The following is a 27,120-nucleotide window of genomic DNA, read 5'->3' as shown; positions in this document are numbered from 1 at the left end:
CAATCAATAAAATTGAAATGACATAATAAAACAATCAATTAATTGGAATACATCAACTAAGAATCAGTTAAAATTGAAATGCATCAGCTAAGAAACATAAATGAGTTGACCAGTTGTAGTAGTAGGATATAGACATGTCAAACAGACGGGTCTTTAATGTTTCCCTTCAGCAAAAGAGCCCCAAAATAAATAAAAATACTGCACTTGAATAACTCACCTTGTGCTGCTATTGAAAGGGTGTGAGTTAAATCTTCAAGGAGGGCCGCGTGCTTTGCTCTTTTCTCATGTGACAAGGTGCCTGGCAAACCGTTAAAGAGAAGTTGATATCTCGCGACCTTTCTGGTAATTTTGGAGGACACAGATGGTGAACATATCATCATACAGTGTACCCCCGTGAATTCGCAGTTCCGAATTCGCGGACTCAGTCATTCACGCTTTTTCCCCACGGAGCAGCCAGTAGCTGGAAAGTTCACATCTCCCCAACCGATCCTGATGGAAGGAGAACCGCGAATGACAGTTGAGCCCCGTGTGAGGTGAGAGGGCGGGCAGGAGCCAGAGAGTAGGAGGAGGAGGGATTGCCGAGAGCGCAAGGTTTAGGTCACTGGCCGTGACGAGGGGATGCGACTGCAAGCGCTTCCTGTGGGAGAACTGGTTGCCCATGCTTTAAACCGCGTCCGATATTCACGTTTTTTCCAAATTCGCAGGCATTTCAAGAACGTAACCCCCGCGAATTTCTGTCCTTTTGCTTCATTCTCTATAGGATTATTCTGCTCAAAGTAGACGTGGTTAATTTCTCAACAAGCCCTTTCTTCTTCCTGATTGGCCACTGTCTGTAAGCGGGTTGGCGCCCACCGACAGCATCATCGTAGACACAGGAACTGCATGGCTATGTATAAAAATATCAGATATTTGCAGACGTGAGAAGCAGGACAAATGCTTGTTAGTTATGGGAAGGTGAAAGGCTTACGAAACTGATTAGCGTAGCAGTGTGGCCAGACTAAAATGAAAGCTTTGCTAGTGGAATCGTTAATTGGGTGCTTACCTACTAATTTAAGCATGGGTGTCAGCTATACCACACTTTATTTCAAACCCCAGGTCAGACTTTAATGTTATATCATAAATTACATAAAAGCACAACATTCCCAATTAGATAATTACAGAGGCCTCTGCTTTTGCAATTTATCTGGGCAAGTTCAGGGCAACTGTGACAGGAATAGTATACAAAGCATCTCCCCTTATTAGTAAAATTCATCCTGTAGCCCCTGTGAACTCATAAGAAATACTGTGAATGTATTCTAATTAGATCTTACATATAACCCTGTCTTTCAATCTGGTTCTCATTGCTATTCTCTCTTTCCAACTGTTCATCTACGCCTCAGCGGTATAAGATCTTACTCACATAAGATTTGTATACATAGTAGAGAATGACACGGTGACAAAATTTATCACCGTTCCCGTCCCCGTGGATAACCGCGGGAAATAATCCCATGTCATTTTCTAGTGTCTATTTCAACCTCGGTCCTTCTACACCAGCATTCTTCAAAGCAAAGCTTGCGGGTCAGTGGTTGTGGCCATTCATACTCTGATTCTTATGGGAGCCAAGGATAATGAAGCCATTGTGACATCACTGATGTGATTGGCTCTTAGGCACTGGTGGAATGAGGCATTATGACATCACAATATCTGCTCTGGAATGTTGCTGCTCAATCTCAGCATTCTTCAAAGCAAAGCTTGTGGGTCAGTGGTTGTGGCCATTCATACTCTGATTCTTATGGGAGCCAAGGATAATGAAGCCATTGTGACATCACTGATGTGATTGGCTCTTAGGCACTGATGGAATGAGGCATTATGACATCACAATATCTGCTCTGGAATGTTGCTGCTCAATCTCAGCATTCTTCAAAGCAAAGCTTGCGGGTCAGTGGTTGTGGCCATTCATACTCTGATTCTTCCCTCTCTCCTTAAAGAATGACATGAAGATGGTTTATCACGGTTATCCGCGGGGACGGGAAGGGTGATGAATTTTGTCACCGTGTCATTCTCTAATACATAGTATAAAGGCGTTGACTAGGAGGAAGGAATGGTGTAGTGGTTAGAGCTACAGAGTCAGCGCCCTGAGGTTGTGAGTTCAAATCCCACACTGCTCCTTGTGACCCTGGGCAAGTCACTCAATCCTCGATTCCCCCAGGTATGTTAGATATTGTGAGCCCACCGGAACAGAGGGAAAATGCTTGAGTACCTGATTGTAAACCGCTTAGGTAACTTTGATAGGCGGTATATACACTTCTCCCTCCGTATTTGCTGTGATAGGGGATTAATAGAACCACAAATAACTTTTTCATATGTTATTTGCTGTTTTCTATTTAAAACCATCGTGAATATAGTGAAACCACGAATAACATGGGGGGGGGGGGACCTGGCCTGTTCCTTAAGGAGAGGCAAAACATGGTGAAGAAAGTACTGGGAAGCAGCGATTTTCTCTGTAAACGCTTGGAATCGGCGATTTCTCTATGCAAGCTGATTGCTGAAACTGCGAATATGGAAGGAGAGGTGTAAATACCTAAAATAATGATCAAGTGTTATAGTCGAAAACTGCACCGTTTGAACTTTGATTATAATTCCATCGTCTAAGCAGCGTAAATTCCACCCGAGCAGCCTTTGCAGGAGAGAGCTCCAGGGACGGAGGGGACCACCTTGTAGCTCTTCCCATATCTTCGTAGGAGTTTCCTCTTGCCCTGGGAGCCCTTTTGTTGAACATCCACCGCCACTGGTTTCACCATTAACTCCTGCAGAGCCAGCACTTTTTCAAGGTGAGATGAAGCGGTGCTGGTGATTGGGGGGGAGGGGGGGCAGGAAGCAAATTTGTATTTGGCGTAGTGAGAGTGAGAAGTACCCAGGACCTCGTCTCCACCCTCCCCCCCCGCTCCTTCCCCAACCCCCCTATCATGCGCGCACCCCCTTCCCCTGTACCTCCTTGTGCTCCTCGCGACTGCATCGGCTCTCCCTCTGATACCACTTCCCATGCTTGGCGCCCGGAAGTGATGTCGGCGGGAGCCGATGCAGTCGCAAGGAGCACGTTGAGGTTGTCACGTGGCCGTGATTGACTAGAAGTACGGAGGAAGGAAAGGGGCGCATGCGCAGTAGGGGGAGGAGTGGGAAGGGGCAGAGGCGGAGAGGAGGAGGGGTGATGGCACCCACATCATGCCGGCGCCCAGGGCTGACCATCAATTAAAGCAATTAAGTTATGTGGCGGTAGGGGGGGTGCTTACTGCCTTAGGGTGCCATAATCCGGGCCTTGATGTCTATCTATAGGTTATAGGTGCCAGTTAACAGAATTGCCCTTTGCGAGAGTTTGATAATTTCTCAGAAGAGGTAAAGTCTCCTCTCTGGTCAGAATAAAACTTATCCCGCACCCCCAAAACACAAAACAAAATCAATCCTATGCATTGAAAAAGTCATCTTAGGAAAATCACTGTAAGCCTCTGTTACTGTCTCGATGATGGCCAGAGTCGGTGCTTTTCTTTAACGAAGACCCTCAGGGGAAAAGGAATCCCGAGTCCGTATAAATTAGTGGTTGATGTGCGACTGGATGACTTCTTACTAATACTTTAAAAACTACTGTGCCTGTAATACTCCTGACTGCCTGTTAACTGTGCCCCAAATTCTACCTCCTTGCCAGAAAAAGAGCTACAAAGGTATAGTATTTATACTGTTGTCTCTACAGAGTAATGAATTAGGTTGCAAAGACTCCAAAATACATGTGTTCAAGTTTCTTTAGTTGTCTTTCATAGCTCCCTGGTGGTAATCCAGGGGGAGGCAAAAGGAAGTGCTGTCAGTTAGAGGAGGTTTTATCTCTCGGTGGATGAATTGCTTCTGTGGCCCCAAAATGTCATCTCCCTAGATCATTGCCTAAAATATAAAAAAAGACCAGTATGTGTATTGATCTTTTTTGTCCTTGATAAAGCCACCAAAGTTCCTCTTAACAATGTTAATAGACGTAGACAAGTTGAATTCTCTCTTGGAATCATATCCCACTGCTCTACCCTGTCGCCGTGTAGAAAAAAACGCCTTCCTTCCTTTGAAGGTGATGAAATCGACATCTTTCTGGTGCTTCAGGACGCCCACATACATACCCTTAATTACTTTGGGACTAAAAAGTTCTCCTGTGGGATCCTTGTAAGAAATCTGAATGCACTTATATGTACTCAAAAACCTCTCTCATCCTAACGAAAAGAGGGCTAACAGTTCCATTTGTAGAACAAAGTTGTCTTTTAAAAACTCTTTTCTGATTCTTTAGGAAGTGTGAGTTGTAGAACTTTGTTCATGTTCCAAGTACTTCTTAACAAGGACCCTTTTAAAGACACAAACATCGCTTTCTGATCAATTGATTTCATTCAATCAAGAGTTACCCAATCTTAAGGATTGCTGCCTACGTGTGCCTATTTACCATTCAGCATCGTTTTATGCTAATCTAAATGTTTTCCAGAAGAAAAACAAGAGAACCAAAATGTTCAGCAGAAAACGGAAACAGCAGAAAGTGGAGATAAGTCGGGGGTAATGATGTCACTGGAGCCGCGCTGTGGCGATTAATTTTATTGTTCACCTGGCACAGCCATTTCTCCATGCTTCCAAATCACTCGTAATACAGCTAAATAAGAGTTAAGAGTTGAATTAGTCCCAGCCGTTGAGGTGCGTGTAAATGGATTATATTTCATTGAAATGGCCAACCTCCTTGGGAGGTGTGTAAATATTTAGCTGCAATAGTAAACCTAGTATTATATGTGTATATAAGTAGGATGATTGATTTGGTATAAATGTGTGATATAAGTAGGATGATCAATGTGCCAGTAACATAACTAGGATGATTATGGCATAATCATGTCGGTTTTAATAACTCCATATTGTACCACCACTACCACCACAGAGCTCTGTATATTTCTGTATTGAGCCCATGTATTGTAACACCTCTCAGTAGCTCTTTGTAACTCTGTATTGTAACATCTCTACCGAAGCTCAAGTAAACTGCTCTGAATCGTCTCCCCAGTCATTAGTAGTGGTGTAGAAGCTCTCAGTAAACGTACCTCTCGTATTACTTAGAATAACCTCCATTGATCTAAACGGCTTACTGTGGTCTTTTCTGACCTTTCTAGCAGTCTCCGATTCTGCCATGCAAATAGGCATGGAGTCCTATTAAGTTGAATCTTTCGGCTATTAAAACTGATTATGGGACTATTTACTCCAAAGTAGAACAGCAAGGAGTGTGTCTGTCTGATTTAACTAAAAATTGGAGAAACAAGAAGAAAATTTAAAGGAAATTAAAGCTGTACAAATGGAAATGGTTAAAGAAAGATCATTAATTTCCCGTAAGTTGGAGAACTTTGAAAATTCTTGAGAAAGAACAATTTAAGATTTTTGAATTTTCCTAAGTGTCCCGTCATTTCACCTGTTGAGATGGCGAGAAAATATTTTCAAGAGGTTCTTTCTATTCCATTGGAAAATTTACCTCCAATTGTGAGGGCTTACTATCTGACTATAAAGAAACCTCAAGGGGAATCTACAGCTGTTGAAGATCCGAAAGAAAATTTGGACATGAACTTGTCTTCATTTCTAGAAAGCTCCCTTGAGGTGGTAACCGACAGAACTACTTTGTTGCTGACATTGGCTTTGGAAAGTGATAGGGAATATATTCTTCGTTTGTATTTCCGACATATTAATGATAAGTTTTTGGGCTGTAATGTTAGAATTTTTCCAGATTTGGCTCAGAAAACCCAGACGCGAAGGAAGGAATTCTTGGCCCTACTTGGGGCTACTTTTTTGGTTAAATTTCCAGCAAAATGTTATGTTTTCTTTGAGCCCAAACAGCTTTTAGATTTTATTGGACCAAAAGAAAGGTTGGAATCTCAGTCCAATGATAAATGACCTACCATCCGGCTGTAGCTTGGGTTACCTATTGTCGTTACTCTAGTATAGAATTGTATTTCCAATTGTGAAAATTTCCTTTCTTGATCTCTGTAATTGTGGACTAAATATGAGTTAATGTTTTCATTACATTTGATTGTATAATTAGGTGATTTCTTTTTTTTTTTTGGTTTGTTTCCGATCTTTTTCAAGTTATGTATGATTGATTAAATTTAAAAGGCTATAAATAATAAAATTAAAAAAAAAGATTTTGCTTGGTTGGAAGGACGTCTCCCTTGCCTTTCCTTCTGTCCTGTTGCTCTTACAAGGCGAGGATTTCTCTGTTCGCTTGTAGCACAAAACGTTTTGAAGTGTTTATAATATAACTAAGGTTTCTATTCCTAGGTTTTCAGGGCAGGATTTTACAACCTCGGTCCTTAAGGGCTGCTACCTCCACTCCAAGCTGAGCGCATGAGCACTTGCTTGTACATTCTACGAGTGTCGGTCACAAAAATACTTGCAAATCTGGAAAAATTGTTGGTTTTTAGAACTTCTTGTCACATGAGAAAACATTTGCACACACCTGGCCAGTCCTTAGAGGGAGTATTGGCTGCAACCCAGTTGGGTATGTATGCAAATAAATTTCATGCCTATTCATTGTGGAAATACTGAAACCCAACTGAGTGAGAGCCAAGGTTGGACATCCCTGAGTTAGGGATTTTGAGTAGGGTTGCAGATGTTCGGATTTCGCCAGACATTTCCTCCTTTTGAGGACTTTTTCGGGGGTCCGGATGGCTTTTCAAAACCCGGCACTTTTGGCCCAGCTTTGAAAAGCCTCCTCAATTCGCGTCAGGGCAGGGAGGAAGTCTGCACATCCGCGGATGCCTTGCGATGACGCCACGTGATGTCATCACGTGGCATCGGCGCATGCATGGACTTCCTTTCTGCCCGGCAAGGGCAGGCAGCGGGGGGCGGGGCTAGGGCATTACAGGGTAGGGATGGGCGGAACTGTGCGGCCTAGAGGCGGGTCCAGGGTTCGGATTTTCCGATTAGAAAATCTGGCAACCCTAGTTTTGAGGGAACAAAAAAAAAAAAAAAAAGGTGAACAATGCTGAGACTGTGGGATGTGGGAAGGAAGGAGTGAAAGAGAGATGCCCAACATTTGAGGGGGAAAAAGAAATTAAAAAGACTGCGCGGGCCGCCCAGGAAGTCCCAAGGGCTGCCATTGGCTCTTAGGCCTTGCACCGGAGAACTCACGTTTCCCCTTCGCTTTCCTGTGTTGTGTCCACAGGTCGTTTAGGGTCTCTCCTGGCAGCAGAGCGCTGTGAACCTCATTTTGCAATCTTTGATTTTAAAAATGATTATTAACCTCCAGCTAACGCATCTCTTCATGAAGAAAGGGCCAAGGCTGCAGTTTCTTTTTTTTGTTGTTGTTTTGTTTAAGCCTGAAGGTGAAATTAGAAAGTTGTTAATTAGCAGCTCTGGCACACGGGAGGCTCATGTCAGGCTTCCAGGTCACTTTCTGATGAACGGATGATAGCAGGAAGTGATGCGCTGACATTGATTAAAGAGCAGTGATGAATCAAGATAAAACCGACATTTAATTTCTCCCTGACTAATTGTCATGACAATGCTCAAAGGTGCGTTCCCTTATCTCCTGCATGTACATCGGACTTAATGAACGTGGACAATTTTTCTGCCACAACAAAATATTGTGCTCTTTTTCAGTTATCACTTGTAACAAAACTCAAAGCTTTTCAGTATGCGTAATAGACTGTGGAAAATCTGCAGAGGCAGTCTCAATTGCACTGGTATCAGAACCCAGTATGTGTCACGTAAGAAAAGCTTATAAGGTAAAATCTTGTATTATAACTATGGCAAATCCAACCTGTAAACTGTCTGTCTGTCTGTCAATTAGGATAAAACTTGCCCTGTAAGAATAACCAGGGTAAATTATAATCGGTAAACTGTATATTATGCATATTAGTCTAGCTAGGATAAAACTTGTATTGGAAATCTATACTGAAATTATGGCAAGTCTAGTGTAAATAGTAACCTGTTGCTACAGTGTTTGCGCGGCCCCAGAAAATTTTTTTTCGGCCAATGTGGCCCAGGGAAGCCAAAAGGTTGGACACCCCTGGTTTAAATCATACATTACTGACAGGGAAATCTAAAGCGGATATTATCAAACATTTGCATAGGAAGGCGTTGGCAAATATACAGCGTCGATGAGGGTCCGTTAGCGAAATCGCGCGCTGGCACTTGGCACACTTTTTAAAACCGGTGATAGGCTGGGACATAGGCCGGAAAAGCTCCGCCGCAAGATCGAAGCCGCGTGGCCTACCCGGTCAAACGGATGGAAGAAATTTTTTGAAAACAAGAAAGAACGACGAAAATCAGCGATTAAGAGAAAAATAACCCAAAACCACGGACTTTAGAAGGCACAAATGAAAAATTTCACGCAGAGAGTCGAAGATGGATTTCTCGGCTCCGCGGAAAAGTAAGATCTGAGGAGACGCGCCCTGGTCTGGGCGGGAAGGCGCTCGCGTATGCGCGGTGCGGGCGACTCGAAACTTCGAGTTTCTTCAAGCAAGACTGCTTGTGAGGAGTCCGCATCGGGGCTCCGTTGGATCACGTCACCCATTAGTGAGAATACCTGCCTGCTGTCCCTGGATAACAACTGTTACGGTAAGTAACATTGCTTTTCAGCATTTTCTTAAAGTTCATCCTCCCAGTACAGAATCGCAAAATACCAGGCAGGGCATTCAAGTCTCAGGTTTATTTAAGATTTCATAAACTGCCCAATCAGCCTTCTGTGCGGTGTACAATGCCATAAAAACATGTATTGACTAAGAAACATATTTTAAATCACAGCACATTATTAAAAACAATAATTCCACACCAGCTTCTAAACTGCTTAGATTTACCTTTGGTTTTATATTTGCGGTACATTAAACAAATTGAACTTGAATTCCAGACTCCGTCCCTTCTTTCTCGCCGCACCGAATACCTGGAACAGGCTGCCTGAATCAATATGTCGTGCAGCGTCTCTAGCAGTCTTCAGATTCAAGCTACAAACCGTCGTTTTTTTGATACCTTTACCCATTGTATCATTCCTTCGACCAGAATCTCCCCAACCCTGAGATGTCCTGTCTGTCTGTCCAAACTAGATTGTAAGCTCTTCTGAGCAGGGGCTGTCTATTGAATGTTAAATGTACAGCGATGCGTATGCCTTACAGCGTTATAGAAATGATAAATAGTAGTAGAAATGCTTTTCGCCCGTCGCTGGCTCCTGTGAAGAAACGAATAACATAATTAAGCAGGCAGTAAGAAGGGCTGGGGGAGGGGGGTGGGTGGTGCAGTTGTGATTACTAGTGTATGTATTCATTGCAGACACCTTGCTTGGAGGTGAAACTGCTTGGCGTAAAGTCTCCACTTAATTAGGGCCAGAAAGTAAGGGTTAACACAGTACTTTCCCTCCACTCCTGGAGGAATAAGAGTACCTTGAGTTGCCAACACATGCAAATCCATCTCATGCATATTTATTGTGCCAATCCTGCAACTCAGACTGGCTAAGGCTGTGTCTAGAAGGGGACAGAGAAGCACTGCCTGAATCCTCATTTCCTGCCCCCGATTGCCTGCATTGTGGCAGAAGTAGCATCCTCTTCCCAGCGGGTGGCGGTATAGGAGCATCTTTCAAGCGAGCTGAGCCACCGTTGCCTGTTCTGACAAGGTTACCTTACTGACGCCATCTGATGCACTCCCGGGAGAGGTGGTGGAGAGTAAAACTGTGACTGAGTTCAAAGAAGCGTGGGATGAACACAGAAGATTTAGAATCAGAAAATAATATTAAAGATTGAACTAGGCCAGTTACTGGGCAGACTTGTACGGTCTGTGTCTGTGTATGGCCGTTTGGAGGAGGATGGGCAGGGGAGGGCTTCAGTGGCTGGGAGGGTGTAGATGGGCTGGAGTAAGTCTTAACAGAGATTTCGGCAGTTGGAACCCAAGCACAGTACCGGGTAAAGCTTTGGATTCTCGCCCAGAAATAGCTAAGAAGAAAAAAAAAAAAAAAAATTTAATCAGGTTGGGCAGACTGGATGGACCATTCGGGTCTTTATCTGCCGTCATCTACTATGTTACTATGTTACTATGTTACTATGTTATGTCACTCCTTTTGGTGATGAGAAGGAATAATAAGACCGCAAATGAGAGGTCATTGTTCACGGAAAAGTAAAAAATGGAGCTTGTTAATTATCTGTGTGTGTCATGCTATGAAAAGCGCAAATGATTTATTGTCTTTGGAGATGTTGGCTTTGTCTCACTAATCCCTCCATTGTGGACTGCGGCTCTCAGGGTTCTAAGCTCAAACTCTGCTTTCTTCGCCGTTAAGGGATTGGCCTGAGATTAAGTATTATTGTCCCAGTGTGGCTTTTGTCTTTGGGCATTATTTATCGGAATTTGTCGGTCACTCACAATCAGAAAATGAAAATGGAGGCCAGGCATTTTTTTTCCTTTCTTTTAGTGCAACATTTGAGGTTAATCAGATTCCAAAATAGTCTGGTCAGTGTTCCAAAACACTTCTGTGTTGAGCATCAGGTGATACTTGCTTAAGTGCTTTTTAAAAAATTTGGTCTTCGTTAATAGATATTTTGGTTGGACATCTTGATATTTGTCCAAAGCAAGGCTGGCTTAAGCTATGGACCGGATGAAACTCTGGTAAGGTTACCAGACGGCTGGATTTACATGGAAAGCTTTCTAAACTGTCTGGGGTGTCCTCCACCTTCATCCTCTGCTGAAATGCAGTGGGGCACCCGAGGGGGCACTGCAGTGAACTTCACATCACAAGGCCCAGATACACAGCTCACCATAACTCCCTTATAGTGTATGGGGAGCCCTTCAAGGTCTACTGTACCCAACTGTATACTGCCCCAATAGCCTTTATAGCTGCAGGTGTCACCTACATGTAGGTACAGTAGGATTTGGGTGGCTTGGGGAAGGCTCACATCATCCACCATAAGTGTAGTGGTTAGAGTGGGATATGGACTTGAGTCCCCATTCCTATGGTTGACTACACTGCCTACTAGGCTACTCCAGAGACAACCCCAACCTGCTGCTGGCACCAGCGTTGGCTCATCCTCTGATGTCACTTTCTAGGTGTGGGTCCAGGAAATGACATCAGAGGAAGAGCCGATGCTGGCGCCAGCAGCAGGTTGGGGTTGCTGCACGCACCAGGAAACATTAAAGAGCTACGGGGGAAGGGAAGAGGCATACGGGAAGGAGCAGAGGGAGCTCCGGGGGCGGACCGCCTCTCCCCCCCTTACGATGCCACTGTCCAAAGACCTTCATGCTGCTCTACTAGGACTGGCCATAACATCTGAACGTACTAGCTGGAACGTACTGTTTCTTTCACATCTTTGGAGGGTGGAAGGGGGTCATTGACCACTGGAGGAGTGTGTGGAGGTCAAGCCTTCATCCCTCCAGTGGTCAAATGGTCAGTTTGGACACCCTTGTGGCACTTATTTGTTGTTAAAACAGGGCAAGCCCCAAACATCCAAACTGTGCCCTGAAGGTTTTCCAAAATGATTGATTGCAGAGAAACATCTATATCATAAGCCCACCTAGTCCCACCCAAACCGTACCTCCAACATGCCCCCTTGAGATTCAGACGCATTGTAGATGAACAGCCTAGAAATCCATCTACAGAATAGGTTTCAAAAATTGGAAGGATTTGGCAAGAAAAATGGAAGATACCTTGGGAGATGTTTCCTCTTTTACAAATATGGGGCTCCTTTTTCAAAGCTGTGATAGAGGTTTCTACTGCAGGCCTGCGAGGTAAATGCTATGAGCGTTGGAGCATTTACCTCACTGGCCTCTGGTAGAAACCTTTATCACAGCTTTGAAAAAGGGAAAGAGAATGGGAACTTGTAAACCACCTTTTTGTCACTTTGACATTTCAAAGCAGTGGAGAAAAAATCCATAGTCTGTTATTGAGAAAGACATGGGGAAGCCACTGCTTGTCCTGGATCGGTAGCATGGAATGTTGCTACTCTTTGGGGTTCCAGAATCTTACTATTCTTTGAGATTCTGCCTGGAATCTTGAGACTCTTTGGGGTTCTAGAATATTTTGTTATTCTTTGGGATTCTGGAATGTTGCTACTCTTTGGGGTTCCAGAATCTTACTATTCTTTGAAATTCTGCCTGGAATCTTGAGACTCTTTGGGGTTCTAGAATCTTTTGTTACTCTTTGGGATTCTGGAATGTTGCTACTCTTTGGGGTTCCAGAATCTTGCTATTCTTTGAGATTCTGCCTGGAATCTTGAGACTCTTTGGGATTCTAGAATCTTTTGTTTCTCTTTGAGTTTTGGCCAGGTACTAGTGACCTGGATTGGCCACCGTAAAGACGGGCTACTGGGCTTGATGGACCATTGGTCTGACCCAGTAAGGCTATTGTTATATTTCCACCTTCTTTAATCACTGCAACAACAGTGGCATCTAGGAGAATAACGAAGGTTTTATCACCCCAAGCTTGAAATCAGGATTGTTTCTGAATCCAGATTGACATTCATGAAGCATCTCTCCTTGGGAGGTTATGGCTCATATTCAATGAGCTACAGTTCAGCACAGGCCTAACAACTGCCCTTTTCAAAGATGGCGGCATGATACCTGAACTTAAAACCAAAGTGCCACCAGTTCACAAGATTCCTTGATAAATTACATGGGAGCAGAATCTTGAGATAGGAACTAGACTTCATTTCTTTCATTACCATTCTGCCATCACATGAGACTGCTGCCTCTCAGACTCCTTCCACCCATTACCCCAGAATAGCCTTACTGGGTCAGACCAATGGTCCATCAAGCCCAGTAGCCCCCTTCTCACAGTGGCCAATCCAGGTCCCTAGTGCCTGGCCAAAACCCAAAGAGTAGCAACATTCCAGAATCCCAAAGAGTAACAAAAGATTCTAGAACCCCAAAGAGTCTCAAGACTCCAGGCAGAATCTCAAAGAATAGCAAGATTCTGGAACCCTAAAGAGCATCAAGATTCCATGCAGAATCTCAAAGATTCCAGAACCCCAAAGAGTAGCAACATTCCGTGCTACTGATCCAAGGCAAGCAATAGCTTCCCCCCTGTCTTTCTCAATAACAGACTATGGACTTTTCCTCCAGGAAATTGTCCAAACCCTTCTTAAAACCAGCTACGCTATCCGCTCTTACCACAACCTCTGGCAATGCTTAACTATTCTCTGAGTGAAAAGATATTTCCTCCTATTGTAACTTCATCGAATGTCCCCTAGTAAGTAACCTCAGAAATGAGGTCAGCCCGCTTGTTTTCTAAGCAGCTGAAGGTTGACTGGTTCTCTTATGTCAGACACCCTGTTATGGTCTTGGAAACCCCTCGATTGGGAACCACTGCTACAGAGATGTGCACCAGAGCGATCCTGAAACATACCAGCCTACTCTTTCTGGTTATCAAAGCAGATAGACTGAGAAGTCCCATCTAAAAATGTTACCTGCTCCCCTCCCTATTGTTTTTTCCCTTACATGTTTTCTTTTCTTTACAAATTGTAGTTCCAGTCCTTCTTTCCCTCTTGTCTCTGTTGTAAATTTTTTTAGTTTATTAGTCTTTCAAAGTTAGTATTTGCCCTAGTGTTGTGTGTTTTTAAACTGTATTTTAGTTAATAGATGGTTTTAATATTTTTGTACACTGCCTAGAAGGTTTGATTAGGCGGTATAAGAAATTTTAAATAAACTTGAAACTTCACTTGTGCCAGCAAAACAATAGATAAAAACCTTTAGGACATGCATCACCTCTGCAAAAGAACAGTACGCAGAATAGACTGCCTTTTGAAAGCTCCACAAACTCTGTATCATTTAATCACGGAGCAGAAAGCGGAAAGGGTGGAACATTCGCAAAGAGAGACTTGACACTGTACACATTGGAGCAGGTTGAGAGGCAGCATCAGCAGAACAGAGCTGAGAATGAGTTGAGCTAATAGTGAGTGACAGCTTGTACAAAATACCTTTCTGCAATGCGCAGGGCCCGAGAATGATGGCATAATTATTGGGAGACCCAGGAGATTAAGATATAATTTCAAAAAACATGACAGGGGAGGGTGTAATTGGGAAGACAAAATACACAGAAAGTTTGTAATTTACACGTCAAAATACCTTTTTCATGTTTTGATTGGATTAGACTCTGCTTTTCCACTTCATTTATCTGGGCTTCAATTAGAGGCAACTGACGTGAAGACTGGCGTTCGTTTTCATGACACACTGTGGCTCTCAGTTGCTTTCCAATTCTAACAGACAGGGAGGGGAAAGGGGGAGCACAGTTTTGCCTCTGTGGCGCACCTCTTCGTTAACCCTTAATTTGTTTCTAAACGAGGCTGTCACTGGAGTTCAGGGAAGACCAGGGTGCCTGCATTTGTACCGACTTGCAAGCAGGTTTTTTTTTTTTTTCAACGCCAAGGTCATTTTGAGACCCACAATCCATCAGAGCGAATGAAAACAGCCAGCCGTGAACATCCCATTCCTGGCTGTCATGCGTGGTCCTCCTCCGTCGGATTCGATCCAAAGTGGTGGCCAAAAACCTCCCCACCTGTTGCAGTGTGTTTCTGATCTCGCAGTCTTCTCCAAGCTCTACACTGTGAGCTGTGATGTCCCCGGAGGGGGGTCAAAAGCAGTTATGGGATCATTCTTAATTGTTTGATATTCTCCATTTTTATGTACTTCGCTTAGAAAAATTTTTTTATAAGCATTTTAATCAAATTTTAAAATAAACTTGAATTCTTGGCATCAACTGCATGAGTGTTGTTTTGTTTTGTTTTAATCCAGGCCATTTACACTTAGAACGTTGGCTGTTAAAATCATTAACCCTCCCCCCCAACCCTTCTATGAAGCCGCATGAGGCTTTATGATCACCAGCCGCGGTGGTATTAGGTCCGATGGTCATAGAATTCCTATGAGTATATCAGAGCTAATACCGCTGTGGCCAGCGATAAAAAAGCCTAACGTGGCTTCATAAAAGGGGGGTTGGTGGTGAGGGGTGGGGCAAATAACCAGCATTTACACCTGATTCTGGTCTCAGCGGGTGAGTCTGATGCCCAAATGTCAGGTGCAGGATCTGTACCTAAACGCTCTCGTACCAAAGGCAGGTGCTCTGTATCGAACAGTGCTTAGCGCCATATTTTTTGCAGTGTCCAAGTTTCAGCACTACAGTGTTCCCCCGCAAATTTGCGGGTCACAAATCACAGACTCGCTCATTCGTGGTTCGTGAATCAGACTCGCTCATTCGCGGTTCATGAATCGCAGACTCGCTCATTCGCGGTTTGTGAATCGCGGACTCGCTCATTCGCGGTCTTCTCCGGCCGCCTTTTCCTGTAGTAAAGTCGGGCTACACCAGTCAAGAGCTGCGTGTCAAAGCTGCTCCTGATTGGTGTAGCCCAACTTTTCTCCAGGAAGAGGCGGTTGGAGCAGACCACAAGTGATTTTCGTCACCTGCCGGCGCTCCAGCTGCCCTCTCCTCCTTTCCCTACCTTTTGACAGGCGAAAAACTACTTGCACGTTTTTTTGAAATTCGCGCTGGTTTCTGGAACGGAACCCCCATGAATTTCGGGGGGGGGGGGGGGAGTATTGTATTTATAGAATTTCTGGGTAATGCCAATATTCAGAGCCAGTTTGGTATCACGCCAAATATCAGCTGCCCCAGATAACTTCCTGCTCAGTGGCATGGGGGGGGGGGGCAGTCCATCCCAGGTACCATGTTGTTGGGGGTGCTGGCACCCTCCGTCTCTTCCCACTCCTCCCCTCACCACCCACATGCCCCCTTCTCTTCCCCTATACCTCAGTGTGTTCCTTGCGACCGCACCAGATCTCCTGCTGACATCACTTCCGGGTGCTGTGCATAGCAAGTGACATCAGAGAGAGAGAGAGCCGCCGGGGTCGCGAGCAGCACGTTGAAGTTGCTACTTGCAGTGGTAAACAACTACAGATCTGGGAAAGGAAGGGGGGAAGAGTAGGAAGAGGCATGGCGGGGGTGGGGGGGATGAGCGAAGATGAGGGTGGGGGAGGGGCACCTCTCGCCCTTGCTATGCCCCTGTTCCCGCTCAGTCTTTTCTTCATCCCTGGACCGTAACTCTTTGCTTGATGCACCACTGGCCCTCGTTATAATTTCAATAAAGCAAATCTCGTTGTTTGGTCTTGTCAAAAACTAGCATCAGTTTAACTAAAGGGTCTTACGGGGCTGCCCTGTTACTCCCAGTTCTGTTCATTTTTTGCACAAAAAAACCTCTTCTAAAATTAGATAATGGGAAAGAAAGCTGAAGATTGTATCAGTCAGCCGACATCACGGCACAATGACTATTCTATATTTTGAAACTACATCCTGGGCTTCCTCTTCCATCTTCTGCATGCAGTAACTGTTACCAGCATGATTTTAACTCATACAGTGGCAGCTGCAAGTCATACATTAAGTCATGCAATTATTATTTCTATTTTATTTTAAACATTTTCTACACCGCCGTAGACCTAAGCGGTTTACAAAGAAAACACACATAATCCAAACATCAAGTTCAAGTTCAAGTTCAATTTTATTTGATGAATCGCCTGTAACAATTTCTAAGCGATGTACAATTTAAAACATCATATGAGATAACAGACTCTATTAACAACAAAATTTTTAACAAGTTTTTAAAAAAACAATAATTTATAACATACAATGTTAGAACTTAAGGGGTAACATGACTAACTAGATACAGTAGGAAAGAGGGGCACAGTTACAGTATTCTCAGTCTAAGATAGAAGAAACATAAAGGGTAAAAACACATAGGAGGGGGCAAGGGATATATTTAGAAGGTTAAAAGTTTGAACATGAAAAATTTTAGATAAAATGTTAAATCATTAAGTAGTAAAAGCATCTTTAAATAAAAAGGATTTTAAAACTTTTTTAAAGGAGCTGAGGTCTCTTTCTTTTCTTATATAGAGGGGCAGGGCGTTCCAAGTTTGAGGTGCTAAAACGGAAAACATTTCGTTTCTTCTTGTGCCCACTATTTTTAAAGAAGGGACTGATAGTAGGTCTTGAGATGAGGACCGAAGAGATCGAAGAGAATGATAAGGGATAATCATTCTGGATATGAATTGTGGTTCATTAGATGCCATGGTCTTAAAGATTAGTAATGCTATTTTAAAAGTGATCCGGTGGTTAATGGGCAGCCAATGCGATTTGATCATCATAACACATCGACTCATCGCAGTTATCTAACTTAGTAAAACTTCAGTACACTGGACTATCGGAATCCAACCAAATAAAAAGCTCTCGCAAACAGATGACATTCTTTCTTCAACCTTCAAGTTCAATAAATATTTGATTTAGGGCCCATCAGTGATGCCACCTTGGTGGTTTCCAATCAAGTCGGAATCAGAGCAGGGATCTGACAAGTCACTTAACCCTCCATTACCCCCAAATTCAAAACTTAGATTGCGAGCCCACTAGGGACAGAGCAGGTACTTGCATATAATAAATGTAAACTGCTTTGCTTATAGCACAGAAAAGTAGAATATCAGGTCCAAGACCCACTATAAATCTTCATTTGTACATACTTTGGGTTGTCATCCTGTCTTATATTTCTCAGCTTATCTAAGCCCGGTCATCATGTGTTAGTATTGCATGATAACTAGAGCTTCCTCTCTTTTGAGACTGTGAACACTGCCCGCACATCATCTCCAACCCTGCTTAGCCCAGGAAGTGGAAGATGGAACCCAGGTCCTCCACATTGTGGCACTCAACCACTGGGAAGGTCCTTTCACAGCACCCCTATAGGCTGGAGGACCTGAGCTGCTGTGGAAAGTGTTTACCCATGTCTTCTTGATAGTAACTGCATATTTTTCCTGGCCATCCAGAGACTTGTGTTCCACTGTGTGCTTTTGTATCTCGACTTCGTCTGTGGAACACAGGTCCTACCTCTTTACTTATTTCCTCTTCTTCTGTTTTAGCCCATACTCATAAGTAATACATATATACAAAACAAAAAGTTTTTATGGCTACTTTATAAACTCTATAACGAGTCAGAGATATTACTTTGGTGCACAGGTGTCAAACTCATGGCCCGCGGGCCGAATCCAGCCTGCCTGGCCGTTTTATGTGGCCCGCGGTGCGATGCGGCATTTTCATTACCGCCCCCGATGTTATCTTCTGGCCGGCTCCCTCCTCCTCACTGCTGCAGTGTGCACAAAGCCACAGGCGGAGGCTGTGTCACCTACGCGTCCTGCGCCTGAACCAGAGACCATATGTCTGACGTCACAATGTCAGAGGGAATGCTTCCAGATGAGGCGTGGGATGCATGAGGAGCCGCCGTCCGCGGTGTTGTGCACACTGCGACAATGAGGAAGAGGAAGCCAGCCAGAAGATAACACCGGGGGCGGCAATGAAAACGCCGGGCTGGAGCAGGCCAGAAGGTAAGGCACCCGCTGGAGGGAGGCACCCAGTTGAGGCACAGCAAGGAGGGAGGGAAATGACAAAGGTGGTTTAGTAATAGTAATTTAGTGACAGAATTGCATCAATTTTGAGAATTTTGATCTGTATTTTGCATTGTTCAGGAAGAAATGCATGCAGAGTCTTGAATCTTAGGGTTTCGTTTGTATATATTAGTACTTTTAGTTTTTGGTCCCGTATTTGCTTGGGGTTATCTGTGTTCTGGTAGGAATGAATATCGAGTGTGCTTTTTCATTTACAAATTGCTAATCCCCTACACAGCTAATAGAACTTTAAGATCTTCCGAACAGCATCTATTAACGATTCCATCGCTAAAAATAATAAACACGCGTCGACAATTTATTTTTTCAGTCACTGCACCCCAGACTTGGAATTCTCTACCGAGCCATCTAAGGGAAGAAATTAATTTAGATAAATTTAAAAGTAAACTAAAAACTTTCCTTTTTAATGACGCCTTCATAATCTAACTAGCTTTTAATTGACCTTTTAATAATCATGAGAATCTCTTAATAGTTATTCTTTCAAGTCTCACTTTCAATTTTTATCTTCCTTTCAAATTTTATCTTATTAAAATTATTATCATTACCCTCTCCTTATGTGCCTCCCCTATATGTTTATTTAACCTTTATTTAAATTGTAACTTCTAACCTATATTTTCCTTTTGTTTCCAGTTTTGTCATATTTGTCATTAACCCTGTTAGTATTATCTACTATGATTTTATTTTTATATTGTAATTTTTATCATTATGTACATCGCTTCGAATTTAGATGAAGCGATTAATCAAATCTGTATTAAACTTGAAACTTGAAACTTTGTGTAGTTTAATTTTGTGGTTAACCAATATGTGTTGTTAATAAGATTATATTGGGTGTATATATATGAAAAATGAACGGAAAAAATGGTGTTACAATTCATACTATTATGGGGGTGGGGTCTGGCCCGCGACTTAGCCTATGTTTTGGATTTCGGCCCCTTAATGTGACTGAGTTTGACACCCCTGCTTTAATGGGTAATAAATTCCAAGCCTTTGCAGCCTGATCGATAAAAGATGAGGGAAGAATTTTTTAAATTTAATACGAAGGTAGTTTGAAAAGTTTGGTAAAAAAGAGAGTTAAACAACTTAGGGGATCTTCTACTAAACCGCGCTAGTGGTTTTAGCATTGGGAGCTGCGCTGAATGACCTGCGCAGCTCCCGACGCTCATAAGAACTGTATGAGCGTCAGTAGCAACTCGGGCCATTCAGCGTGGCTCCCCGCGCTACAACCGCTAGTGTGGTTTAGTAGAAGAGGGGGATAGTCTGCATCGAGGGCCAGTCTCCATCGAGGGCCACATTTAGTCCAGCGAGTTTCCAGTTTTTTCGTATCACAGGAAAAATAGCTTATGAAAAAAACTACCCATGTGCTAAAAAAAGAGTAATATGTTTCTAGGGGGTAGGGCTGGGAATAGGAGAAGGAGACTGATGATGGCAGATGCTGGTGCTGGGGGCGGAGTTGGCAGACGGGTGCTGATTTAGGAGAAGACCCTAAAGCTGTGGGAGAAGATGGTTGACGAGAGTAAGACCTGGATTCTCTAATGTCATTGTAGCGGCCATAAATGCAATGATTCAAACGAAAAAGTCATTCTCCAAGAAGGTCACCAGATATACATGAGATGACAGCGATTGGCCCATGCGCAGAACAGTCCATGGAAAGAGGAGGGGCGGTAAACTACTAGCGCTTTTGGATGGAAGAGAAGGTGCAATCGTCGGCTTCAACACGTTTAATACATGCCTCTTGTGCTTTTGGCATTTTTTCCCCTTCACTAGATTACCATAATTTATGTGAATAATGTGGTTTAAAATTTTTTTTATCATGAGCCACAGCCAGAAACGTGGGTCTGAGATGTGCTTTTCACAGTACTGGCGCCCCTGGAGCAGCCCTTAATGTCTGGTCATTACAAAGCCAGTGTTTCGCTTTGAGAATAACCTGGCGATGATAGAGAATCACCTGGAGTGCTCATTTAAATATTATTGAGTCCATTGAGGTGCGTAAACGGTTTACAATGGAATTAGTTACAAAAAATTTTAAAAAACGTATCTAAAATTAGAAATAAAAGGAAGAAAATAATAATAAAGGGGACATCGACAGACTGACGTACCGGAAACGAGACAGGAGGAGTAATTAGGTAAGTTCATTAATACATCGAGATAGAAAATCAAAGGGTGGAGGGTCGAGGGAGGGGGACGGTACATTATGGTAGGGCTTCCCCCCTCCCCCAAAGAAGCGTTCCCCCCTCCCCCAAAGTCCATCAAAGAACTACATGAAGTTTGGGGGGTCTTTTACGAAGGCGCTCTAGCCCATTTAGCGTGCCCATTATATTCTATGGACGTGTTAGCATTTGGCACGCGCTAGATCGACTAATGTGCCTTCGTAAATGACCCCCTTTATTTGAAAGGAATGAGTTCAGAGATTGTAGCCGTCTTTAAAAGAAACGTCTTAAGTTTGGACTTGAATTTTTCTAAAGAGTTTTTTAGCTGGAGGGAGGGAGGGGGGAGGGGAAGCATATTAACAATTGAACATTAGCGGTTAGCAAAAGCTGGAGAAAAATAGCGGAATAAATTCCTCCTTTTGCTGTGTATTTTAAAGTCTGCTGCTCTGGCTGGGCTGCTTTTTGTGAGCTGTAGATTCCCCACTGTGTGGTCAATTGTACGCTCATCCTTCTTTCAGATTTTCTTATCCAGAACTGCTGACGGTCTCTGAGCAGAACCCATCGGAGGATTATTATCTGCAACGAAGGGGGGGGGGGGGGGGAATCATCAGATGTTCACACTCCTTATCTGCCCTGGAAAATCAGAAGCTGTTCTTTAAAACGGGAGGCCGCAAATGACTTAAGGCTGCTGAAATGTGTTCCCTCTCTGAGCAACTTGGGTTATCTTTAACACACTCTGTAGCGCTGGCAAGTGAAATAATCATTTGCAGGAGCTGGGTAGCAAAGGGAGGATGGCAGGAGCTAAGCTTTAATGGTAGGTAATAAGCTCTTGCTGCACAAGAGTGAATTTCCAGTGCAAAAGAGCATAGCTGCTGCTTACTAGCTGAAAAGATGCACCGAATGAGCTAATGCACTGCTAATGTCAGCTAATGCTTCCCATAGTAGAAACTATTTAATCTTTGCTGAAGTGATGCCATCTGCGAGAAGCTCTGGATATTAAGATTTCCTAGCAGACCTGGCCCAGCCCAGGTTGTACTGCATGGAAAACTGTCATTCCACGAGCAGCTTTGCAAAAGTTCTGCGCCATCCCTAGCTTCATCAAATCATGCGTCCAAGACTTTTAAGGGGGGACGCCCCACTTGAAGGGCAGAAGATGGCAAAAGCTGCCGCTTTGGAAGTGGGGGCAGGGGTGGAAAGCGCCTGTTTTACTGGAGTTCTTTTCACCGTTTTGGCAAGGCCCAGGATCTTCTCCATCACTGCCTTTCATTCGAGCTTGGATGACTCACTTTATCTCTTGGTGTCTCTAGGATCCATTTGGGCAGGGTGTTGGCGATAAGTCTCTCTTCCCCCTTATTAACAAATCCAAAAGAAAAATGGACATAACAGCATTGGGATTTGTCAGCCCTCTCATCAAAGTGAAAATTAGTGGGATAGAAATATTTCCATAGTGATGTCACCAAGAGAAATCTTATGATTATAAGGTCTCGTCCTGAGGCACTATATAATCTGACCTCCGGGCCACGTTCGAGGGCCTCGAGCATGCACGGATGCATGTGACATCATCTGTGCATGCTCAAAGGCCCTCCAGATGTGACCAAAGCTTTCCAAAACCCGAACAAACTGCTGGGTTTTGGAAAGTCCATCCGGGCACTGGGACAGCCCTTTAAAATGAGGACATCTCCGGGTAACCCTACCCACCCCACTTTTTGGGTTGTGTACTTTGGGATTTAGGATCTGAGTCTTAAAAGATGTAGTAGGGGTGTCAAAGTCCCTCCTCGAGGGCCGCAATCCAGTCGGGTTTTCCCCAATGAATATGCATGAGATCTGTTAGCATACAATGAAAGCAGTGCATGCACATAGATCTCATGCATATTCATTAGGGAAATCCTGAAAACCCGACTGAATTGCGGCCCTCGAGGAGGGACTTTGACACCCCTGTTCTACAGGGTCTGCCCTCCTGTTTAATGTATACTTGGCAGATTTAGGGCGGGTGTTCGCAAAATTGTGGGCAGATTTTTAGATTTATGCAGATGGATATTCAATTCTTTTCCCCTGTGAACGGCAAGATCGCATGCTACCAATCCCATGGCAAGCAGTAGCTTCCCCCATGTCTGTCTCAATAACAGACTATGGACTTTCCCTCCAGGAACTTATCCAACCTCTTTTAAACCGAATTACTGATGATTAACGCTCACTAGCCAATTAAGGTGTGCTTGTATGTGGTGTTATGATTGTAATCTTTGTAAACCTATAGTTAATATACAGTATATACATTTTTAAACAAATAAATAAGTTACATATGCTTCTGAGAAGCACACACAGATTTGGTCACCATATTTAGGGATTATTGTACAGAAATATTTTTGAGGTGACGTGTGCTCTGGATAATTAAGATGAACAGTGGTAGACATGACTTTAGAACTCCTTATTGGGCGATAGGGTGATCCATTCAAAACCTCATCAGGACTGGTCAGACCCAGCTGGCACCTAAAAGAGTTGGAACTGGTTGCTTGTTGCCCTTTGGAGAACTTGACGAATAACTCGGAGCAACAGTGGATTTTCCTTGGGGGCTCTAGCCTAACTTCGTCCTTGACCTCTTAGAAGGAAAGCTTTTATGGACCAACAGTTGTCACATGCTAGCATAAATTCGCCAAAAATCTCAGCACTTGGAGTAACACATTTCAAATGTTTTTTTTGAGCACCGGATAGAATCAAAACGATTTGCCAGTTGTGGTTTTTGATTGGATTATTTTGCCCATACTATGACTCTGCTCACTCTATCTGCTTCTACGTACATTTGGTGGGCACGCTATTCCCCATATCTTCTTAAAATAAATTGCCATCTGAGATTAAATATGTAACAGCAGCATTATGCATTTTAAAAAAAAAAAAAAAGATTTTTACACCTTGGAGCAGACTAATGAATAAATTAATAATTGATACCGTTGTGTTTTCTCGTAATAGTCATCGGATGCTTTAGGAGTCTGGAGCTTATAACATCTCATTACAACATTTGCTTAAAACTCAATGCACACCTAAATTATTTGTGTCAAAACTCATTTATTTCCACAATAACATGGCCTGTCAAATGTTGACATCCTGTTAATAACATCCCGCTCATTTGCATATTATTGAAATGTCTCCTCTCGCGAAGCAGGGGCTTGAGCTTAATGTGCTTTATTTTCAGCATTTGCATGTTAGTTCTGCTCACACTGTCAGACAGAGCTTACCTCTGGCAACTAATTATGAGACACTAGGTGCATCTTAATGAGGCTCTTGGTCTTATGAGGAGCAGCAGAAGCCAAGAACCGCTTTTGAAAAAAGGGTAGTAAAGTCGCCGTTATTTTCCTAATGGTTTTGTCTCGTTGGTACTTAAGAACATAAGAATAGCCTCACTGTACTGGGTCAGACCAATGGTCTATCAAGCCCAGTAGGCTGTTCTCACGGTGGCCAATCCAGGTCACTAGTACCCAAAGAGTAGCAACATTCCAGAATCCCAAAGAATAACAAAAGATTCTAGAACCCCAAAGAGTCTCAAGATTCCAGGCAGAATCTCAAAGAATAGCAAGATTCCGGAACCCCAAAGAGTAGCAACATTCCAGAACCCCAAAGAGTAACAAAAGATTCTAGAACCCCAAAGAGTCTCTAGATTCCAGGCAGAATCTCAAAGAATAGCAAGATTCCAGAACCCCAAAGAGTAGCAACATTCCAGAATCCCAAAGAGTAACAAAAGATTCTAGAACCCCAAAGAGTCTCTAGATTCCAGGCAGAATCTCAAAGAATAGCAAGATTCCGGAACCCCAAAGAGTAGCAACATTCCAGAATCCCAAAGAATAACAAAAGAGTCTAGAACTTCCAAGAGTATCAAGATTCCAGGCAGAATCTCAAAGATTCCGGAACCCCAAAGAGTAGCAACATTCCTTGCTACCGATCCAGGGCAAGAATATAAGCAATGCCTCCACTGGGTCAGACCTGAGGTCCATCTGACAAGGTCCCAATTTTTATCAGAAGGTCCTGCATTGAGTTCACCTGGGAGCTGTCATTCCCCTTGCTTATCCTGTAAAGTTTGCCCGTACAGTGTGCCTCTTACTAGCATCAATTTACCCTCGTGGATGCATAAACATACCAATATACCTTCTACTAACTGCTCTACCAGTGGAGTTGTGTATGTCATCCAATGCCCCTGCGATAAATTATACGTGGGACACACCATCAGAAGTATTAAAGTGCGTATTGGAGAACACCTCAGCAGGATTTCCACTCGAGTAATGGAAGCTCCCCTCACCCAACATTGGGTGACTGAAAACCATCTCCTTACTTCAATGAAATTTTCTATCTTGGAAGTCCCTGTGCTACCTCGTGGTGGCAATCTAAAAGCCAAATTACATGTGAGGGAGCAGTATTGGATTTTCAAATTAAACACCTTGCACCCACTAGGTCTTAACAGTGAGATCGAGTGGCGCGCTTTTCTGTAATTCAGCATGTTTTCCGTAATTTAGGATTTATGTTATCAATTTTTTGATGCAATTCACATCTGTTTCATTTTTTCATTTCTTCAGTATATTTCGATTGACAGTGTCTCTTCAGTTTTTTGGCACCTTTGTTTTTCCGTATGTGCTATGATGTCATCACGTGTTTTCGCGCGTGATCACGTCCTTCAGAGCCCTTTAAAATCATGGCGGTCTTTCCACTCTGGTTACCTCTCAAAACAGCTAAACCGCGCTACTTGCGCTTCTATATGTGAGACAACAGTCCGTTCTGGTGAGTCCTTTTTCTGTTTAGCCGAAAGCTAAGTTTAAATTGCTTCAATTTTTATGTGCTAAATTTTTTTAACTTATTTTTGAATAAAGCATTGATTTAATTTTGTTTTTTCAGAATCTCTGTACCTATCGCATGAGTTTTTTCATCTATTCCTGTGGTTCCCTGAGGCAGGATCGAAACGTGCACGTCGGAACCCGCAAGCTGCAAGTTAAGTTTGCTCAGTTCTTTGACTAAAAAACCTAGTTAACATAGTGTTGAACGTTAACATTTTTTCATAACACAAAAAGCATATATGGAATGATATAACGTTTCTGTTTACTCTCCATGCGATGATTGGGCTGTGAGGTGGTTTTTCTGGGGCTTGCCCCAGTTTTCCCCTCCTTGATTCTGAGCAAGTTTTTGTGAACTGAGTTATATCATCAACTTTACTCGTTGAACAGGTCCATAGAGTGATTTTTTCTTTTCAATACATGCATCTTTTCACTCTTGTTACATTGATTGTAACTTGTCCCCCTCTTCATATCTGACCAATCCAGGGCAAGCAGTGGCTTCCCCCGAGGTTTTCTCAATAACAGACCTCCCCTCCCCTAATGCCCTCATCCAAACAAACACGCTTTCAATACAAGCTCTAAATCAGATGCTAGCTGGATGCATAATTTGGGACATGTGCGGCTTGCAATTTATGATATGATACCCATTTCTCCTCTGCACCTCTCTTGTAATGCTGACTCCATGGATGACCTTCAGTGAATTATGATGTTTCTGCTCCTCAGTTTATCCAGCTGTAATTGAGTAATAAGTACAGATGGCAATTCGGAGCCTCCTCTTTCCTTGGAGGTTTTATGCAGCTAACAGGCAGTCGGGTCACCCACCCTTCTGATGGCATCATCGTGCATTCTGAGGAACTGAGCTACACAACCTGCAGGGCTTCCAAGCAGGGTAAAGGCAAGCTAGAATCTAGATCCTTTTTATTATTTTCCTTTGCCCATCGTGCATGCTCTCCTTTGCCTGGGTTTCTGCTGCAATCGACAGGCTTTTTGGAATTCTTGACTTCTCTGCACCACTCCAGTAGTTGGGGTGGGGGAGGGGGGTTCAGGCTGTGAAGCAGTCTTGCTGCCCTTGGAAGTCTTTCCTTTCTGAGATTTAAAAAAAAAAACCAAAGCCTGAACCATCTTGCAGATGGAGCTGAGCAATGATGTATTTGGCTTGGCTGCTGATACCGGATAAACCCATTAATAAATGGAGGTGAAAAGAGCAATCTTGTTGAATGCAATGTATGCTAATGATGTGACCTGGCTAATGGAAACCTTTTCCATATTCTGTCGCTGTTCACATCAATTATGCAGCCTCAATTATCTTCCTGGTTTTCTAGGTGCAGTTGAGCAATGAGAGGCTTAATAGAGATGTTTCACCCAGCATAATACTTGATTAGGTTATGAAAGCTGAAACTCCAGAAAAAAAGTTTGCCCATATTATAGTTTGATTTAATTAGCAGAAGGATATCATTTTTTTCCTGTGGAATATTTCAATCTGATGTACCCACTGCCACGGAAATTTAGCAGTAGGTCAATAGCTGCCCCTTGCCTTCCCCTGTACCTTTTTGGCACTCTCTCTGATGTCACTTCCGAGATTCCACACCTAGGAAGTGACGTCAAAGGGGAGCCGACACTGATGTGGGCAACATGGGAGAAGAGCCCACGGTTAGGGCTCTTCAGCTTGGAAAAGAGACGGCTGAGGGGAGATATGATCAAAGTCTACAAAATCTTGAGTGGACTAGAACAGGTAC

At 43.3% G+C, this 27,120-nt stretch overlaps 1 protein-coding gene across 1 annotated transcript in view; it reads left to right on the top strand.

The window, feature by feature from the left end:
• FAM169B (family with sequence similarity 169 member B) overlaps window positions 1-27,120 on the top strand; it is a 132,229-nt gene extending 105,109 nt beyond the window's left edge. The window contains exon 10 of the transcript XR_004537005.1: window positions 25,449-27,120. The gene's annotated coding sequence lies outside the window, so the exon portion shown is untranslated. The remainder of the gene's footprint in view (window positions 1-25,448) is intronic.

Source organism: Geotrypetes seraphini, chromosome 14 (assembly GCF_902459505.1).
Source record: "Geotrypetes seraphini chromosome 14, aGeoSer1.1, whole genome shotgun sequence".
Taxonomy (NCBI): Eukaryota; Metazoa; Chordata; class Amphibia; order Gymnophiona; family Dermophiidae; genus Geotrypetes; species Geotrypetes seraphini.
Note: the sequence above shows the minus strand (reverse complement) of the source record. Positions and strands in the feature narration are given on the sequence as shown.